This window comes from Clarias gariepinus, chromosome 11 (assembly GCF_024256425.1).
Source record: "Clarias gariepinus isolate MV-2021 ecotype Netherlands chromosome 11, CGAR_prim_01v2, whole genome shotgun sequence".
In the NCBI taxonomy this organism is placed as follows: Eukaryota; Metazoa; Chordata; class Actinopteri; order Siluriformes; family Clariidae; genus Clarias; species Clarias gariepinus.
The window spans coordinates 3248367-3268571 of record NC_071110.1 but is presented as its reverse complement, the minus strand read 5'-3'; the positions used below and the strand labels follow the sequence as shown (position 1 = coordinate 3268571).

Below are 20205 nucleotides of genomic sequence, written 5' to 3'. Positions count from 1 at the left end.
CCTCAGACGATGCTTCTCTTTGTTTGCAGTGAGAAAACAAACCAATAATATCAATTTTGCTTCATTTGGACTTCAGTAAATGGTGTAATGGGGTGAAAGCAACAACAAACAACAGCAATTAGGCTTCGAGGAGTGCAGTTAACAAGGCCATTTTGGAGATGTTCCAGTTGACAGGTTCATTTACCTCCTCAGAGCTTCAGCAATCTAAAACTGCTAATAATCCCAAAGATTTCGGTGACAAAATGGTAAATTTTGCTAAATATCTTCCAGGGAGGTTTAATATTTTAGACTTATTTTTTTGTGTTCCACTGATCTGCCTTTTGCAAGACACTTTATAATTTCTCAGGGTTATGCCAGGGGTTCTCACTCACAGTCCTGGAGGATCCACTGCCCTGACCATTTAAGATCGTTTTTAATCTATATTAGGCACGATTCATTTGTTCTGTGCCCATCCCTACAGTGACAACGCCCTTAGTGTTTAATTGAGAAAAGGTTTCTAACTCGATGATTAGTTAAATCAGGTGGGCAGGCGGGAAACAAATCCAGTCCAGTCCAAGTCCAGTCCTCCAGGACCATAGTTGAGAACTGCTAGTTTGGGTGTTTCGTGCTGCAGATACTGTAATCTTTATATATTTAAGTGACTATTATTGTTTTTGACTAAAAATAAGTATACAAATGATATGCCATGTAACAGTTTACAACAGAGTTACGGAGAATAGATTGCTGCAAGGCTGGACAGAACCTTAAACTGAAAGCAAACCATCTTTGCACGATGCATTAATTGATGTTTCTTTCAATGACGGATGAGAAATGACAAGAACAGCAATTCCTAAGATCCAGATAGCCACAAAAACTGAAATTAAATTCCTGTTTGGTTTTAGAAAATATGTTAATAATTGCACAGGAGTGAGAAATTACAGTGGGAATTCCATCACTTCACATTCGACTCAGCAAGGAACAACAGGAACGTCTATCAGCTGTGCTCTGGACTCCAGACCCTGCAGCATGCCAGTTCCTCAAATGAAATCTGACAGAGAAGGCTGAAAACCTGCTCCCAAGGATTTTCAGCTTTAAACCCAGAAAAAAACAAACTTTTTGAACACGAATCAACGACTCCAGGGAGCGTAGACTTAATATTGAATTTAAGTGTCGATCCTGAGATGTGTTGCATGCAGAAGAACGATTTGTTCCCATCTGTGGTTAAAGACACTTGTCTCACTTGCATCTTGTATATTCTTATATGTTTTTTCCTACAGTTTGAAGAAAGTAAATTGGATAAAATGTGTCTGTTATTCTGTTATTACTTGGCACCACAGTGCCTTAGTGATTGGATTAGGATTTGATTCAGGTCTCGTGCTTTGTGTCCAGGGAGTTTGCAAGTTCTCCCCGTGCCTGATGGGTTTCCTACGGGTACTCTGATTTTCTCCCAAAGTCCAAAGACATGCAGATTAGACTTATTACTGTTCCCAAATTGCCTGTAGTTTGTGAATGAGTGTATGAATGTTGACCAGAGGTCCTACCATGGTCCCAAAAATGGGAATAAATTCACTGTCCCCCATGGGCCCTAGATGAACTACAGAGGTTTCTAGATGGATGGGAAAGGATAGATTTTGTTATATACTGTGTTTTATATTAAAGTAATTAATGATGTACATTATACAAAAAAAAAACATTTAAATTCCAAATGAGGTTGAACTCAACTGAACACGAAGAGTTTAGCCTCAAAACCAGGCCTAACCAATCTCTCACTCACTGACTTATCTTCTATACCGCTTCATCCTGTATTCAAGGTCGCGGGGGCCCAGAGCCCATCCCAGGAGACCCATGCCACAACGCAGGGTACACCCTACACAGGGTGCCATTCCATCGCAGGGCACACACACATACACACACTCTCACACACTACTGGCAATTTGGAAACTTGCCCGTAGTTCCCAAACAGAGCAGAGTTTCTCTACACAGAAACTCTGCTCTGTCGCGATTCTTTTTAAAGGTAAAGTTCCGGTTCATTTGTTTGTTTGTTTTACTTTACAGCAGTGATTCCGTTATTAAGTGCTCACACGAGTGTCATTAATCATGCCCCTTGCTTTTCAGACAAAACAGTCTTTCCGTTAATGTGTGTTTATGTGAAACTCAAATAAGAGAGGAGAGAGGTTTACTGTGTAAGTAACTTGGCACCATGCGGGTTCACACACTCTCTCTCGGGATGGGAGGGGCTTCACACACACACACATGCAAGCATAAACGGAAACACTAATCTTTTGGGATTTATTATTTATTATACTACTTTTAAAAGATAAAGTGCAGGTTATGTATTTATTTTTTGGGGCTGTGGAACAAATAATTTGAGTTTCCATTATTTCTTATGCGAGAATTTAATTTGGTTTACGAGTGTTTTGGAATACGAACCCGCTTTCGGAACGAATTATGCTCGTTTCACTGGTTTCCCTGTATATTAAAATAACCAGTCAAATTCCACTTATTGCACTTTATTGCTGATTGATTGTGTCATTGAAATTGCGGCTTCGTCTAACACACCAACTCAAGATTTAAGAAAATTCTTCTGCTAATATAAATAAAATGTAAAGCTGAAGTCAGGGATTTATAATCTATCCTAGGGTTAGGATAAAGGTAAACTTCAACCTCATGAATATGAACATGCAAACCCTGGAAGCACGACCCATTAGAAATCGATGTGAGTGGGTTTCGGTGTCATGTGGGAGGTTTAAAGGATTATCGTATTCACATTAGACAGTATATTAAGGTTACTTGTAGGGCATGGACGCAAAAAAATGAAATGAAATCATGATGAAAAATGAAGCTTGAAGTCACAGAATGAACCAGTATCTGGTGCTACGCTTATCATCGCTGCTGATCAGATTGTTACTCTGTGGTATGTAGTTTCTTATTTCTTAACATGTTTGCTTTGATTTATTTGTACACCGTACCGAGGGTATGATTTGTGCTTAAATCCATTAATTTGATTCTACAGGCTACAAAGACTTTGGATAACCTTAAGCAGTAGTTCAACGTCATCATCAATCTACACAAACAAATCCTCATATTTTTGATATATTTCTTTGTTAAAGTAATTTTTAGATGTTAATCCATTTATTTTTTAACCATGTGTAGTGATTTGTTCTGTATTTTATCCCTTTTACCTTAAACTAAACATTATGTTTATTCATTTTAAGGTCGTGGCATTTTTCTAACAAACCGTCGCTAGGTTGGTGTGAACTCTCTTGCATTTTTTTTTCAGGACGTAAATTTTTCAAAAATGTCAGGCTGATTTTAAACCTAGATTAAGAGCTCGCGTCCTGAATAGTGCATGCGCTTACAATATTTAATATCAAAGGAGCAATGTGGGATATGTTAATCCAGATCCTCCATTATGGATGTTAGCTTATCCAGTTCTGACCTTGAAGTGACAGTGACTAGCGTTGTTTAATTTTAATGGATGGCTTATCAGTTTACACAGTCCGCCTGTCACACATTGCTCCGTCTCCGGTGATAAAACTGCCATTCACGGCTACCGCGTGCGGGTTACTCTTTATATCAGCGTCATTTATTAATCCAGACAAACAAATCTTTATTCTGCATAAAAACGCCAGCGCTATTTGTCACGCACGAGAGATTTTACTTCGCCATAATGAGTTCGACGCTGCTCTTTTGATGACCGTAGACACTGCCGTGAGTCGCTTTGTATCTCGAGCTTCGGGCTCCTGAAAAAGCAAAGCAAAAGGAAGCGGCTCTAAGGGGAGACCCTGTGTCTCCAGGGACCCGCAGGTCCACTGTTCGTATGGTCCACGGGAAGCCGGGGAAAGTCCTGACTTAAAAAGCACGTTTAAGAAGAAGTGAGGATGAAAAACACTCCAATTATTCCTGCGGCGTCCTGCTGAGCGCCAAGCTGTTGTATGACCTTAAAACCTTTTAAATAATGCAACAGTTCACTGCGGTATGAACACAAAAAAGGCAGAAGACATGAATTTTTCCGAATGGTTAAATGTTTGCCAGCTGTGAGTTTGTCCACAGATGGGCTTTTTTCCCCCTCGGGTGTATTTCCAGGCCGCACACAAGCTGAGATGACGAGCCTCAGGGGCCGCTCGAGGCCAAGGCGTGATTTAACTTAGCGACTTGCAGACTTCATGTATAACCGAGAGAGTCACAGACGGCATGTCGGAGCCAAAACATACCTGTCTATCAGGTTTCATTTACTGTAGGACTCGTACTGTAAAATGTTTATCAATGAGACGCTAAACACACGCTGGAAAATTCCGCCGTCGTCGTGATCGCTGTCATGAGGTTCAATCACAAATCAAATTCGAATCAAAATCCTTACGTTTAAAACTGTTCTGTAATCTAAACAGCGCATTTGACAGATTTGAAGATTTTTCTATTTTAAACATAAAAATACAATAAAAACTGGTTAGCGTGAGTCTAGCTGTATAATAAACTTTCCATTTTGTTACACAGGGTCACATGACGTGTAGACATGTAGCACTGATTTTTGAGTGCGTGCACAAACAATGCTCCACACTTTCTCATCAGAGCCGCTGTGATTGATATGTTTATGCAATTGAATCCATCTTCCGTAGGTCGATTCGATTTCATTTCCAATCCTGAACCTTTTAAATTGCACGCTTAAATAATTTTTGCAAACATTAAATTATCTAAAAGTGATTTTTTAAAATAAAAATAACAGCTTTTGCAGAAAACCGATAACATCTTTCACAAGGTACTTGCAAAATACATTTTCTTATTATCTCATTTTGCAAAATGATCATTTCTTTTGTTGCCTTTGAGTTTTTGGGTGGTTCGTGCATTACTGCCACCTACTGGTGTGGAAGAGAATAGTGCTAGGGGTAAAGAAATTGTACAAGAGAATCAACAGCACAACTTACTTACTCACTCATTCTCTATAACACATAGTCTGTACAGGGTTACAAGAGTCCTGGGGCCTGGATGGACTGGCACTAAATAGGGTATACCCAAGAAGGGATACCAATCCAACACAGGTCACAAACACACTCACTAGGTGCAATTTGGGAATGCTAGTTAGACTAATCTGTTTGTCTTTGAACTGTGAAAGGAAACCGGACCTACCCGAAGGAAACCCACCAAGAACGGGGTGGAGGTGATTACATGCAAACTCCATGCACACACCCAAGGTTGGGATCAAACACTCGATTCTGGAGCCTCGAGGCCACAGTGCTAACCATTACGCCATTACGTCATGCTAGAATCAAAACTAAATCGAAAAAATCACAATGCCCAAAAAAAAAAAAAAATAATTATATATTGTGTCGTTTTTGTTATGGTGTTTTGTTGAATTTTGTTTTGTTTTTTAATTATAGCTGGAACCACATCATGAAATAAGCTCCAGCATCCCATCTTGGACGCCACAATTCTCAGAAAAGCCAACCTTCTAGACACTCTGTCCTCCTCTGGTCACTTTATCGCTGCCCGAATACGAGAGCTTCATCATAAAGGAGATAGTGAAAGAAAATACATTCCCAGTATCCCTCTGATAAAATAATTGAGCTTTAATTTCGGGTTAAGAAACTAAATGCTCCTAGACCATTCTTTCCCCTTTGATCTGTCAGCCGTCTGTATCTTTAATCCGCTGTATTTCACTATTATTCGCTCTAGAGCAGGATAATATGATTTTGATTAAATAAAACCATCATAGCGGGCTATAAAAGCAAAGCCTTATGTCACCAGTCAGTGAGGGTGTAGTGCTTACAGTGCAGAGGTCAAGGTAATCCGGTCAAAGCCATTCTCAACACACACACACACACACACACACACACTCACATGCGCAAACAGCCACAGGCAAACAATTCAATCAAGCGAACCCAGAGGACCGTATTCCCTGCTGGGGGTGGTGATGGTCTAGGGGGGGATTAATACCGTGAATGCTCTGGAGCTTTCACACATCTGTTAGTATTTTAAATCGACTAAGTGCCAAAAAGAGAAAGAGGAAGTTTGTACTGTATAGCTTCAGCCACAAGGATGATAGCATGGGATTGTGTATTTTAAATCGCTCCTTCTTTCCTTCCTCCCTCAGAGCATGGCTTTGGATCCGCGCTCATCCTTCTTCTTCATGGGTTTTAACATCCTCCTAAAATTCCTATCTTTTACATTATAAATGGATCGGCGTTCTCATTCTGACTGCGAGCATCGTGTTTATGCGATCACGGACACGGAGGATTCAGACAGGAGGACGGGGAATTAAACAGGACGAGACAGTTGTACAGATATGAAAGTACAGCTGGAGAAAACAATAATCTCTCGGAAGAGAATTTCAAGTCAATTTCCCACATTTATCACTGGGGATAAACAGCTCACACACACACTCGTGCACACACACACACACACACACACACACAAACACACACAACATGATTCAGCCTGAGAAAATCCACCCTGAACAGTTAACCTGAAAATGGATCTCGTTAAGGGTCATGTGATCTTCATGTAAACACAATCCTAAGCTTCGGGTGAGATTTCTTTCCTTGGCGTTCGTCCATTTTCACTAAACAGACCCACAATGCCTTTCGACTATCATGTTGCAGTTTGTTTTAACGATTTCTTGTGATGCAGCAGCGCTTTAACCTTTTAGTTTGTCCAGCTTTCCCATTTCATCCTCCGAACATTCTGCTTAAACAGCTTACATGAGTGTGTCCATACTGTACCTAACTGTTATCTCTCCTGCTCTTCTCTCTCTCTCTCTCTCTCTCTCTCTCTCTATCGCTCCTGAGCTGTCTGACTCGTCCTGGTGTCCCGCTCCTGGTTGGAGATCTCGTCACATGGATGCCCCGTGTGGTCTGTCTGGGATGCGTGCGGTGATGCAGACAGCTGTTCTCCGAGGACTTGTGACTGCAGTTGCTTCACAGTTCAGGACTGGAGTTTCCTACAGTCTACTTGAGCCTCCAATAATGAACTGGACTCCATATTAACTTAAACACATCTCCTGTTATACTGATCTCCCAGTCTCACAGGGTACAGCATGACTGCAGATCAATCCCTGCTCTCTGTTTCACCCAGATGAGGATGGGTTCCCTGTTGAGTCTGGTTCCTCTCAAGGTTTCTTCCTACTGACATCTCATCCATATTCACATTTTATACAAACTTTTGATTATGTAAAGCTTCTTTGCCACAATGGCAATTGTTAAAAGCGCTACACAAATAAAATTAAATTGAATCTATTCAGTTAGTTATACAGGTAAATTCGCTGTGACATAAAACCCATGTTCGGCGTACATCCAGAACCCTTTCAAAACTTTTTATTGGTGCAAGATTTAAAATTTTTATTATTTTAAAAAATATTAACAAGGACGGTAGCAAAAAGAAAAGGGAGTCGCTTTCAATTTGGTTTTTAAAGAAGCCGGTGACAAAAGGAATCATAAATGAAGATTAAATGAGGTTTAATGTCTATTTATTTCCATATTATCCATGTCTTTTTTTTTTTTTTGATTGTAAATGCAGAAATATAAATCTAGTGTTGTAAATATAATGTAATATTGGTTCTATTTTTGGGTGGCTGGAACGAATTATTTGCATTTACATATACAAAATGCGTTTTGCAATAGAAAACATTACCTTAAGAACTCACCTCCAGAACAGATTACATTCTATGTCGAGGTTCCACTGTACACTAGATTTCTTCTTAATACAACCCCGAAAAATGAAAAGCAGGTAAGCAAAGAAGCTTTTGGTTTTTACACGAGCTGAGAGAAAAACCTGAGCTAAACGCTGTCCCTTCTGCTTTTGATCTCTACATTTTCTTTTTACTGCACAAGCAAGAGCAACACTCTTCGTCTATACCGCTTTATCCTGTATTCAGGGTCGTGGGGACCTGGAGCCTATCCCAGGAGATTAAGGGGAATAGGGTGGGGTACACCCTGGACGTAGTGCCAATCCATCACAGGGCACACACTCATACACACACTCACACACTACGGGCAATTTGGGAACGCCAATTAGCCTAATCTACTTGTCTTTGGGTTGTGGGAGGAAACCGGAGTACCCGGAGGAAACCCACCAAGCACGGGGAGAACATGCAAACTCCCTGCACACAGAGACGGGAATCGAGCCTGGCCGGGAATAGAACCCAGATCCTGGAGGTGCAATGCAACAACAATGCTAACCGCTACACCACCGTGCCGACCACCGCTAACTTCTCACATAAATCCAGCACTCAAAAAAATAGCATAATGATCGCTATACACGTCAGTAGCACTCGGTACATTTTAGGGTGGAGTTTTAATTTGAGAGAGAGAACTTTTCCAATACGGTCATGACGCTCGTTATATCAAGGGGCTGCACGTTCACCGTTCCAGTTTCGTGGGGTTACTGGGTTATGAAGGAGAGATTGAAATCATGTGCAGCTGGCTCAGGTCCAAAGCCATCTACTGGGGCCGTGCACTCCAGAAAATTGGCAAGACAGTGAAAAATGCTGTGAGATGAGTCACATAGCATGGAGGAACCCATCTCACACACACAGACACACACACACACGCACAGGGGACTGATGGAACAAGCATGCATATTGCCCGAAAAAAACAGAAATAGTGCATTTTACACATCGCTGCTCCACCTGCTCTTTAATATTCTCAAATTCACGTTTTAATCTGAATCCAAGAGGAGCTACAAGTCACAGGATTTAAAACCGTTCACGCTCGAGCTTGTGCGTTTTCACTGCTGGCCTTCCGCCGCTTTTCACACACAGCACGCACTAGTAGCAGCGGGTACAATGCAAAAAGTTTACGATTAATGGAAACAAGACGAAATGAGACGCTTTTGAAATGAGACGCTAACCCTAACCCTTGAACCCTATGCTGCGGTGGTGTGAGTGCTGAATTCTGAAATTCCACAAAACTACAATTCACCAAACAATTAAACCGGGATACGGCTGAAAGGCAGAAAAAAAAAAGCTAGCATGGGCGCTATGGGCAAGTACAGGATATACAAGTCTGAGCTGCTTAGCATCCAATATCCGCTCTGTAGAACTACTGTAGCCCTCATGTACTGTACAGAACGGTAGAGGTCGTAAGAACAGATGCTAGGTGGCAGGAATGATATAAATAAATGCTGATATTCTGTTGTTTTAAGGTTGCATATGTAACACTTTGTTGTCATCGTTGATGTAAAGTTATTCTGACTCAAAAACAACGTCGGCCTGGCGGATGGATGACGGCGCAACTACAGCAGGTGAAGGTTCCCTGCTGGTCTGCGACACATATGGCCACACAGCCTTCGTACTGTAGCATGACTGCTAAACTGTCTCGACCGCTAAATTGTCTCGATGAGAACAAAAACCGAGTGACTGTTTTATTGCGCTACATCTAAATACGTAACCACGTCAAGCTAAACGGAAAAGCCGTCACCGCTAGACTGATGGATAACTGCAATGCTATATAAAGTAACGATGAAAGCACATGTTTTTTTTGGTAGTTTCTTTGATTGTGTTTCTTCCACTCGTCAATAAATACATTTATGACTAAAAAATTTCAGTGGAAGATTGACGTAATAATTACAGATTCAAATTCATTTATGAATCTTTTGTGCGCCATGTTGACGACAAATAGATTTTTTCATTTAATTTTTTTACACTTATAATAAAGATGAGCAGGTCAATTCCAATCGACCATTTAGCAGCAAGTATAATGCACGAAGAGAGTTCATGATTAATGAGAACAAGATTAAATTAGACGCTTAAAACCCGATCATTACTGACGTCCTGTTCACACCTGGCAGTAACATCGGATCTGATACGGGTTGGAGACCATTTTCACCAAACTTAAGACAGCGGGTTAGTCTCGAACCCACTTATTACAACACTTACACCAGTCTCAGTACACCGCGAGCACTAATTAGTCACAAAACGCACGTTAGATGCTGCAACACTCAGACTTTGGAGGCACCAGTGGAGGTAAAATGTCACAGTTTCTTTATAATCCTACAGGTGGCGCACTCTGAACTCTTTACACATTTCATCCCGTGTGGTTGGGGGAATATTATTGGCTAAAGTTGTTTAGCAATAAACAATAAACAATTATGGTGGAGGACAGAGATACGCACTGCCTGCTCAACAAAAATGTAGCTTTTTGTTTCGTTTAATTTGAAGTTAAAAGTTAAGCTCTTGTATTTGAAATTAGTTTGTAGTGTTTAATTGCTGCGCTCGTTTTTTAAGTGAGTAAACGAATGTTATAAGGAACGTTTAATTACTCGCGTTCTATTCTGTTGTGAAGCTTCAAATAACGTTAAGGTACAGTATAATACTTTTGGGTTTTTGTACTTTTTCAAATTATTATTTTAAAGATTCATGGTCTTAAAATTGAAACAAAACCGGAAAATGCAATATCCAATCAGGACAATTATAAAAATCAAGATACTTACAGAATTACAATATTAATTAAATCAGCACCTACATATAGGTATCATTACAATATCGTACCGGCTGGTGCCTAGTAATAACCGTGTCCTCCTGCAGAAACCACGTACTGTATAAAATCCGAAGTGTTCGCTAGAGACGCGTATCAGATGTCCCCTAGTCATTAGATCACTCAAGATGGATCTTAATACCAGGTATGAATAAAGCCGTGATAAACGAGCACGAAACATAAAATGTCCAAACAAACAACTAAAATGTCTAATGGCAACAGTTACCTCCTGCCACTTTATCTTTAATGGCTTCTGGCTATAAATAAGGCAATTTAATCAGGTTTTGTTTCATCGTGGCACTTTATGGTATACCATTTTTACTCACAACACAGAGGACACATGAGACATCTGTTCTGAAGTTGAAGCAGGAACAATAAACCGGAAATTCTCTGCCAAGTCGTCTGATCACTAATCAGACCAGCGAGGATTAAACAATGATGAAAGCCTGTGAAAATGTTCCTCTGTCTGGGCTAACGTCTGTAGCGCTGTAGCATAACTAAGTATACAGAATTCAGAACGGTGCGTGTTCATAAAAATAAAGGCAGAGAAGTTTTGTCTGTTTGTTTGTTTGTTTGTTTGCTGAAAAATAATCGCACTAAGGACGCACTGATCCCAATCGATTCTTCCTGCATAAGACGCCCAACATGTGACATTAGTCCAACCAGTGCCGCTAGTACTTTTGTCAAATTTTAAACATATTATAAAATACAGTGACTAAGCATAGGGAATTATAATTTTTATTTATATAAAAACCTAGGCTTTGCCATTATGATCTTTTTTTTATCCACCGTTTTTCTTTCACCAGCCGAAAAAACTGTGTGAGCCGTGATGAGTCACAGCGAGAGGAGTTTTATTTAAGTCAAAAGTCAAAGCCAAGTCATCTTTTATTTAGGAATGTAAGAATGTTCCAAAATTAAGAAGTGCAGTGAATAGAAATGCAGACCGGATAGGCGCTGTGAGAACATGGCGTAATTTAATATTAGTATTTTGAACGTATATGAGAGTGCCCGAGCATGATGACATCCTCGGTGTAAAGATGAAACTATGTTGACAATGCTGTAACTTCCAGTGGCACGGTGTCTTATATGCATGAAAAGTCTGATCATTAAGGTATAATTAATAGCTGGTGCTCAGCCACCGACATTGTAGATAACTGAAGCAGTCACTGCTCCCCCTGGCAGAAACAAACGGCATTGCAACAGGCTTCCTAGCACAGCGCCTTTGGGTGGGGCTACGTTGATAAGGCGGTTCATGTGCCATCGCGAGGAATCACATTCCAAACATGTGTTCCACCAGGAATTTCGTATCTGTTTGAAAGGGCGACCTAAGTACCAATCACATGATTCAGCAAATAAAAAAATAAATGGTAGCTGAAAACATGCTGGTAAAACCGTGATGAATTAATAACTAACCAATTTCATACATTACAAATTTAAAGCATTTTGTATTTTATATAAGGGAGCGCAATGCAATAATTTTTTCCCAGTTCTACAGCTCTGTCCTTTGGCTCAGGTAAGCAGCTCACACCTACAAAAAAGCTGCACATCAAAACACACAACATAATTGATTCACTTCCTGCAAATCGAATGGCTTTCTCACAGATATCGACACTCGCTCAGAAACCTGGCTGTGACCTCTGTGGTCTCATCCGCCTAAAGAACCATGCCGAGTCGGAGAAAACAGTTCGGTTCGGTGAAAGAGAACCATATGTCCCACAATATTGTGTCAAACAGAACATATAAAATCTTTAAAAAAAAAACAAGACCCTAGAACCTAAAACGAGAAAGCTTTCAATAGTACCTTTAACGATCATTAAGCAATTTTCGTTATGAGGCAATAAGCGTCAACGTTAAAATTTGCTTTTTTCTTTAAAGAATGACCAAAAGTGATCAATGTGTCCATCACAATATCGAGGATCAGATCAATGCATCTCAAGGTTTGGCTTATTATCTTACTAAGCATAACAAAAAAAAGTTATTTTATTCCAAAACCCACATCATGTGATACCTGACATGTCGTGTTGTGTGGTGGTATGTGAGATAACTCGTCTTGCCTTGAATTAATCTTTAGCCTTGAATTTTTTCCCCCCTATAAGAGCACAATTTATCAGAGGGACGACCCGGCTCATGCGCATTATGCCACGGTGCACCGGTGTCATGTGTTAATCAAAGGATTATAAACAACCCCTGCATGTTACAGCGATGATTAATTCACTGAGGTATTATACGCCTATCTGGTGTCTTTAGAACGGAGGGATGTTTAAGACCTTGAAGACTTTTACGAGGTGTATAATGAAGGCAGAGCCGTTTCAGCAGCAGACGATGGCACAGCGTCACCGCTCACGTGCACGGCTCAGGAGAAAATGCGCGTGGAGATAAAGCGCGGAGTCGAATATCTCTCCTGCAACATGCTGTAAAGTAGAAGGAAGGACCGAGTGAGTATAAAACCGGTGCTTTGGAAAGAGGCAGATAGAACAGAAAAGTGTCAACGAGTCCTCATGTGAGGACAAGCAACAAGCATGCATCTTAATATGAAGTATGAATAAAATGACTTGTTGATTAGTGGGTTTCCTCCGGGTACTCTGGTTTCCTCCCACAGTCTAAAAACATGCAGATTAGACTGAAGTGTGTGAATGTGCAAGTGAATGTTGGAGGAGACCCTTCCACGGTTGTAAAAATGGGAATAAATACAGTGTTAATTACCATTAGCCTCCACTGTCTCTAGTTGAACTACAGAGGTTCCTATATGGATGGATATATAAAATATTGTTAATGTAATAAAATTATTGCATTAAATTGATAATAATTAAATTATAAATAATTAGTTAAAAAAGGAATTTTAAATATTTTTGTAATTATAAATAATAATTTACTTGATTTAATATATATTAAAAACTTTTTTTTACTTATTACTCATAATTTAATTATTAAAAATAAACATTAATTATTTTAAAATACATTTTTTTAAATGAGCTGGGCTATGAAAAGATTTGAAAAAAAATATATAATAAAATTTTAAATTAATTAAAAAAAAGTCACAATACCACATCAACCTCAAGCTCATGTCTGATTTAAAATATTTGTTAATTCGATCACATAAAAAAACATGCACACACTCAAACACACATTTTACTGCATGCTTATTAAACCTGAGCTTCGCTTTTTAATTGTAATTTTAAAAAAAAAAAATTTTGATGAATGAATGAATGAATGAATTAATTAATTAATTAATCAACTAATTAAAGGGAGAAAAAAAGCATACCATATAGGTCAAAGGTCAGAATACTAGACTAAAACTAAAGCTGGATGTCTGATAAAAAAGATATATATATAACTAAAAATTAAATGTAATAACACACACACACACACACACACACACACACACTTGGATGCTTTAATCCTGTGCGCTTCAGTTGCTGTATCGAACCTTCCTACAACGTTTCTGCAACATTCCACTTTAACACTAAAGCAAACAAGTGCTCGACCCTTCCCTAGATGAGTGTGTGCGCGCCCGCGCGCGCATCCCCAGCCTCAGCACCAGCGCAGGCGCGTGCGCGCGTCGGTGCGCGGCTCCGCGATCAGCTTCACTCCGTTCAGATCAAAAGTTCTCAACATCCGAATCATCCATGTTCTCCATCAACTTGTGAATCCTGGCATCACAACCCACACCTGTGATCACCGCTCCGTGTGTGTGTGTGTGTGTGTGTGTGTGCGCACGCACTCAATAACGCACGCAATTACGCGATACCGCACACACTTACCCGCGCGCGCGATGCCCGAGTGACCCGACACACCGGCTAGTACACGTCCATGGCACCAGTCACAGCCTCGTGCAACTTCTCCGATCCGCGGTGCGCGCGCGTGTGTGTGTGAGAGAAAGAGAGCGTTGTGTGTGTGTGTGTGTGTCTGAGAGTCTGTCCAGCCTCCAAAAAGACGCAGGAGAGAACAGAGCGCGGTGCGTGAGCTGAAGATAGCGGAGAGTCCAGCATGCACACACACACACACACACACACACACTGAGAGAGAAAGAGAGAGAGAGAGAGAGAGAGAGATGCAGGATGATGAGGCGCACGAGATGAAAAACGCATCCGGCAGCCTGGAACCGTGCATGCAGTAATGATCACACACACACACACACACACACACACACCGCAGAGACCGAATGCCTGTGGATATTCATCACATACACACGCGCGCGCGCGCGCGCGCACACACACAGAGCACAAGTTTACACTGAGGAGAAAAACGCACGCACACACACACACAACCATATTAAACAAACAAAACAATAAATATTTTTTAATGGAGTGAACATAATATTGGCACCCAAGGCATGTGTTTCTTTACAGTCAATTAATTGTTTAGTGATTTTCATGTTTAAACACGTCTCGCACTGGTGGGTTTCTCACCTGTCATGCAGGAAGCCCTGGTTCAATTCTCACCCCGTGCCCAAAAATCACCCAGTGCCCCCCCCCTCCAAAAAACACCCAGCGCCCAAATTAACCCCACTCAGTGCCCAAAAACTCACCCCGTGCCCAAAAACTCACCTAGTGCCCAAAAACTCACCCAGTGGCCCCCCTCAAAAAAAAAACACCCAGCACCCAAGTAAACCCCACCCAGTGCCCAAAAACTCATCCAGTGCCCAAATAAACCCCACCCAGTGTCTAAAAACTCACCCAGTGCCCCCCTAAAAAAACACCCAGTGCCCAAAAACTCACCCAGTATCTCTAAAAAAATCTACTCAGTGGCCAAAAATAACCCCTAACCAGAGCCCCAAAACCCACCCAGTGCCAAAAAAGACCACACGCAATGGCCAAAAACCCACCTAGTGCCACAAAATAAATAAATAAATAAAATAAGTAAAAAACATCCAGTTCCCAAATAAACCCCACCAAGTTCCCAAAAGCCTACCCAGAGACCCCCCAAAAACCCATACAATGCCCCATAATCCCACCTAAGTGCACAAAAAACTACCCAGTGCCAAAAAATAAACCCAACCAATACCCACGCCTCCAAAAAAACAACCCATTGCCAAAAAAAAACAATTCACTGCCCCCCAAAAATCCCAATCAATGCCCCCCAAAAAAACAACCACCCAAAGAACCCCACCTTGTATCTACCAAAAAAAAAAAAAAAACAATCCAGTGTCCAAAAAAATTGCCCAGAGCCAAAATAACCCCCACACAATGCCCAAAAATAAACGCCCAGTGCCCAAAGCCCACTCAGTGCCCATAAAAACCCCATCCACTGGATGCAGTGCAGGTCCCAAGACCGGATGTTTCAGGAAGAGCATCTGGAGTAAAACCTGTGCCAAGCTGTGTGTGGATCAGATGGTTCTCCATGATGACCACTCGACGGGAGCAACTAAAAGACTAATGAACACACATGTTTTAAAACAGGCGCTCCACTATGGAGATTGATAATGACTGACAAGCACAACTTCATTAGGAGTTACAAACCAAATTTCACCAAGTCACCAAGACCTTAGCAGCAGATGCTTTAAATCAGACTTGTCTGTTTAGCATATCCTACAGATGACTAATCAATATCCTACAGATGCTCCTGAACAAAGTAGGTGGCACGTGTCAAAGTTATCCACATCCACGTGACTGCAGGGGGTTTCTCCGCAGAACATTGCCCAGAGCATCTCTACTGGCTTGCCTTTTTCCCCTAGTGCATCCTGGTGCCATGTTTTTGCCGGGTTAGCAACGCACGAACACACAGGCACCCAAACAACGTAAAAGAAAATGTGATTCATCAGACCAGGCCAGTTCTGATGGCCATTGTAGGAGCTTTTGGTGGAGGACACGGGCCAGGATGGCTACCCTGCAGCTACACAGCTCCATACACAAAAAAAAACGCGATGCACTGTGTGTCCTGATTCCTGTACATCAGAGCTTTGTAGCAATTTGACGTTTTCAGCAATTTGTGCTGTAATAGCTCTTCCGTAAGATTAGACCACCTGGACGTATGCAAATAAATCCATCATATTATATTTAATTGTTTATGTGTTTGTTTGTTTACATTTTTATTTAATGTATTCGTGTTTGTTTATGATTTAAACATTTCTATGTTGTCATTGTCAAAAAGGGGCTCTCAACAGTACAATGACAATTTTTTTTTTACTAAACACAATACCAAAAAAAGAAAAAGACAGATGTTTGTTCGGCAGCACGTTTGGAACTACATGCAAAAATAACTGAAACACCAGCGCCCAAACGTGTGACTCCAAAATCATACATTGTCAAACACTGACAATGTGCAAAAAATGATGCCAATGCAACAACTCACCAAGGGTGAGTGAATAAGTGAGTGAATAATTCATGCCTGAATAAACAAAGAAAACTTTACCAAAAAATTAAAAATGTCATTTTTATTTGTCACATATACAACCATACACAATACGATATGCAGTAAAAAGCTTACAGTATGTGACTGTCTGTGACCTGAAAAAGAAAGATAGGGCGGAATAGAAAGATAGAAAGATTTACAATACAATTCGATTAAAATAAAGATTTGATTTTCAATTAAAAAATATAATAAAAAAATAAGAATGTACAATTTTAAAATGCACAGATTTACAGAAACACAGTACAATTTCTGTACAGTCTGTAAATCCTGCATAATTTGTACCCTTCTATTTTATTGATAATTTATTTAAGTAACTTTTGTAAATATAAAAAAAAAATTCAGCCTAATTTTAAGGAAATAATTTGTATAATTTTATTATATATTATATATCGTTTTATTTTATATATTTTTATTATTAGATTCTTATATTACTTTTATTTAATTTTATTTATTTTTTTTATAATTGTTCTCTTTATTGCAATTTATTTCATCATAAAGAAATCTTTGTTTTTAGGTTAAGGACATTTCCTACATCGTATATACATTTCACGGCATATCATGCCGTGAAAGAATTTGAATTAGAATTTGATTAAGTGCTCTGTCCTGGTCACGGGTGTGTTGGATCTGAGGTCTATCAAAAGGAACACGGGGCGTGAGGTGAGAATACACTCCTATTCATCTTAGCACATCGTACAGTACATACATAGACATTTGCATTTAAAAATCTGTTGAAATGTTGTTGTTTTCATTTTTTTAAGTAGAAGGAAACGTGAGAGATCTGTTTATGTCTGTCTACGTCCACTAATAGATATATAATAGAAAAGTTCTCTACTTGGAATTCCAGGTTAAACTACCTTTCTATTGCACGTTTATGTGTCACGTTTTTCCGAGCATGATGGATCGCAGCATACGGCTTTGGCCATTCTACACTTTAACAGAGCCGACCAGTATAGTGGTGGGGTCACGTCCAGAGGCAACCTAAGACACCAGTGGCTTTTTATTTCCCCATATGTTCTTACCACCTTGAAAATAAAATGACCAATAATTCTTTTTTTTATTATTATTATTTGTTAACTACAAAGCCTATCACATAAATTCTCTGTTTAACCGAACATGATAAACCTTCGATTTGCTGCTGCTATGAAAAATCTATCAACACCTCCTAACCAATCAGATCCAATAATTCAATATCTATAATCTCTAATCCAGTGTGTGCTGCATTTAAATGGATTACATGCTACAGAATGGAGCGCATATGCACACCCAAGTCATAAATCTACTGTACATTGACCACAAAAACTCTCCACCAAACTCTACTGCTTCGTGCATAGAGAAATGGACCATATAGCGTCCTGTAGTACGGGCACAACACTGAGTGATACACACTGTTCAAGTGATGCTAACTAAACATATAGCTCCTGTCCTGATAGTGTGTCTCATCAGTCTGGCAATCTGGTCTCACAAGCCAGACCTTCAACCACTTATATGCTTTCTCAAGAAACATACAGTAGCTCTCCCCTAAACACATAGGGGGCATGCTGACTCTCAGCTGCTATACACATCCATACTGTACTGTATATATCACAACCATTGCATCATCACACCTAACCCTAACCCTAACCCATCATCGCACCAAGACAATGAACAGTAGTGCTCAGGTTGCAGGTTTAAACATGGTTTAGTAGCTGAAAAGTCCAGTCTAATAATACTCTAATATCCTACATTTAGCTGAGCATTAATTATCAAATTTAGCTAATTTAAAAGGCAACTAAAGGCAAAATTCACATCTTACCCTGGTGACCATCAGCACATTGGAATTTCAAGACACACTGGGACTTTTTATTGCTTCAACCTCTGAAACCCTGGCCTCCCAGGAACTCCTTTAACACCATGTGGAAATGACTTGGACTGTACGAGGATGTGGCAATAACTCCCAGTTAAGTTCCTTTAATGTTGTGTTGCTGAATGATTGTGTGTACAGTTCCCACAGACAGACACCTCATCTCTTTGACAGGTTGGTGACAAGGTATTCATTGATTTTCATGGATCAGACCGTTTCACTCCCTGAATATTCATCGGAAACACTGCAGTGGGCTTGAAGCTTCCGTAAATGTCAACCGCTTCTATTTAACAGAAATTTCATCACGAGTCCCGGGTTGACTTGAACACCCTTTGTACATTCAAGGACGCTCACGCGATGTTCACTATCTCAGGTTTGAAACGCTACTACAAGAAAGTGGGGGGACAATTCGCACAAGTCAATCCATATCAAAATGAGGTTTGGATTTACAGTGTATTAATTGCTACATCACAAGGGGATGGAGGAACATGGAGTATAAACGGTGAATAAATCTGCCATCTATTTATTATCTGCCATCAAGCGCAGGGCATGAGGAAAGAGATAGAGTGCCAAGCCAATGAAGAGCCCAGGCAAGCACACACTCTCACACTACGAGGAATTTGGAAATGCCAATCAACCTACACCTCATGTCTTTGGACTGTGAGAGGAAACCCACCAAGGACTGTGTCTCCATTCTTGGACTTTAATACAAGATTTAAATGAAATGCACCTATGGTATTGCACCATCTCTGATATAAAGAAAACACTCAAGGCTAAGTCCGAAGAAAACTACCTGGTGTATAAAAACAAAAAAGAAAGCGAAGAGAAGGTGTTCATTCCACGTTCTGAGTGAGCTGAACCTGGAGAGGACTGTGCAAGTTAGAGTCTTGCATGCTGTTAAGTTCAGCGCGTTCACTGGCCTTCAAAATACACTCCCTGCTCTCTTCACCACGGCCAGAGGCTCGAGCTCATTGAAATTCTCTGGATGTGATGCGAGAAGGTGTGAGGAGGCACATTCGCAGTTACAGGAAGAGGCACCATCTTCCAACTGCTTATCATAAGGTGTCGGGCTTGAAGGAGATCCGGACGAAAAGAGCCGTCCGGGCCGTTCAAGAATATCGAGAGGGAGTCTACAATGCTAGAGTGAGAAGCTGGAGATGGCGGTTATGCTGCGCTGATTTGACAGCTGGGTGGTGGGAGAATGTGAGACGGCAAACTTCTCACTGCAGATGCCTTACTGAGTCCACCATGTCAGGGCAGTGTGCTGATCAGATCAAGAACCAGCAGTTTTGACGAGAAACATAGCAAACACACAGACCAGTTGAGTTCACCAAGTAACAATGAACACTTTATGTGCATTGGATATTAACAAGCTCATTCCAATACGCTATTCTTTCTATGGGGACAACTCGTTTACCGAGGCTTGCACAGTAGATGCTCCACATACACAGGTTTAAAAAAATGTGTTCAGGCACAATTGATACGTATCATGCCTAGGAATGACTGCGCTCTCCTTAACTCCCCTCCTTCACTGGCCAGTGTTCACATTATTATTATTATTATTATTAT

The 20205-nt window shown here is 40.4% G+C and overlaps 1 protein-coding gene across 1 annotated transcript in view; it reads right to left on the bottom strand.

Moving 5' to 3' along the window:
• The window catches only part of robo1 (roundabout, axon guidance receptor, homolog 1 (Drosophila)), a 278052-nt gene extending 263762 nt beyond the window's left edge, over positions 1-14290 (bottom strand). Inside the window, exon 1 of the mRNA XM_053506706.1 lies at positions 14207-14290. The gene's annotated coding sequence lies outside the window, so the exon portion shown is untranslated. The remainder of the gene's footprint in view (positions 1-14206) is intronic.
• Between the last annotated feature and the right edge of the window lie 5915 nt (positions 14291-20205).